The sequence below is a fragment of the Aotus nancymaae genome, unplaced genomic scaffold, assembly GCF_030222135.1.
Source record: "Aotus nancymaae isolate 86718 unplaced genomic scaffold, 86718_ANA_hifiasm-v0.15.2.pri h1tg000006l, whole genome shotgun sequence".
Taxonomy (NCBI): domain Eukaryota; kingdom Metazoa; phylum Chordata; class Mammalia; order Primates; family Aotidae; genus Aotus; species Aotus nancymaae.
The window spans coordinates 1,130,719-1,132,563 of NW_026988417.1; positions in this window are offsets into that span (position 1 = coordinate 1,130,719).

Sequence of the window (1,845 nt, forward strand, 5' to 3'; positions counted from 1 at the left end):
GAAAGCTCCAGTATCTCAGACCAAAATCTCCTTAAGCTGATAAGCAACTTCAGCAGTCTCAGGATACAAAATCTGTGCAAAAATCACAAGCATTTTCATTTGCCAATAATAGACAAACAGCCAAATCATGCACAATTGCTGCAAAGAGAATAAAACACCTAGGAATACAACTTACAAGGGATGTGAAGGACCTCTTCAAGGAGAACTACAAATACTGCTCAAGGAAATAAGAGAGGACACAAACAAATTGAAAAATATTCCATGCTCGTGAATAGGAAGAATCAATATTGTGAAAATGGTCATACTGCCCCAAGTAATTTATAGATTCAATGCTATCCGCATCAAGCTACTATTGACTTTCCTCACAGAATTAAAAAAAAACTACATTAATTTTCTTATGAAACCAAAAAAGAGCCCATACAGCCAAGACAATCCTAAGCAAAAAGAACAAAGTGTGAGCCATCACACTACCTGACTTCAAACTATATGACAAGGCTACAGTAACTGAAACAGCATGGTACTGGTACCAAAACAGATATATAGACCAATGGAGCAGAACAGAGAGGTCTCAGAAATAATACCACACATCTACAGTCATCTGATATTTGACAAACCTGACAAAAACAAGCAATGGGGAAAGGATTCCCTATTTAATAAATGGTGTTGGGAAAACTGGCTAACCATATGCAGAAGACTGAAACTGGACCCCTTCCTTATACCTTATAGAAAAATTAAAATGGATTAAAGACTTAAATGGAAGGCCCAATACCATAAAAACCCTAGAGGAAAACCTAGGCAATACCATTCAGGACATAGGCATGGGCAAAGACTTCATGACTCAAACACCAAAAGCAATGGCAACAAAAGCCAAAATTGACAATGGGACCTAATTAAACTAAAGAGCTTCTGCACAGCAAAAGAAGATATCATCAGAGTGAACAAACAACCTACAGAATGGGAGAAAAATTTTGCAATCTATCCATCTGATCAAGGGCTAATATCTAGAATCTAGAAAGAACTTAAACAAATTTACAAGAAAAAACCCAACACCATCAAAAAGTGGATGAGGGATATGAACAAACACTTCTCAAAAGAAGACATTTATGTGGCCAACAAACATATGAAAAAATGCTCATCATCACTGGTCACTAGAGAAATGCAAATCAAAACCACAATGAGATACCATCTCACACCAGTTAGAATGGCGATCATTAAAAAGTCAAGAAACAACAGATGCTGGAGAGGCTGTGGATAGAGAGGGACACTTTTATCCCGTTGGTGGGAATGTAAATTAGTTCAACCATTGTAGAAGACAGTGTGGCGATTCCTCAAGAATCTAGAACCAGAAATACCATTTGACCCAGCAATCCCATTACTGGGTACATACCCAAAGGATTATAAATAATTCTACTATAAAGACACATGTACACATATGTTTATTGCAGCACTGTTCACAATAGAAAAGACTTGGACCCAACCCAAATGCCAGTCAATGGATAAAGAAAATGTGGCACATATACACTGTGGAATACTATGCAGCCATAAAAAAGGATTAGTTCATGTCCTTTGTAGGGATATGAATGAAGCTGGAAACCATCATTCTCAACAAACTAACACAAGATCAGAAAACCAAACACCGCATGTTCTCACTCATAAGTGGGAGTTAAACAATAAGAACACATAGACACAGGAAGGGGAACATCACACATCAGGACCTGTTGTGGGGGTAGGGGACTATGGGAGGGATAGCATTAGGAGAAACGCCTAATGTAGATGACAGGTTGATGGGTGCAGCAAGCCACCATGGCACGTGTATACCTATGTAACAACTCTGCACGTTCTGTG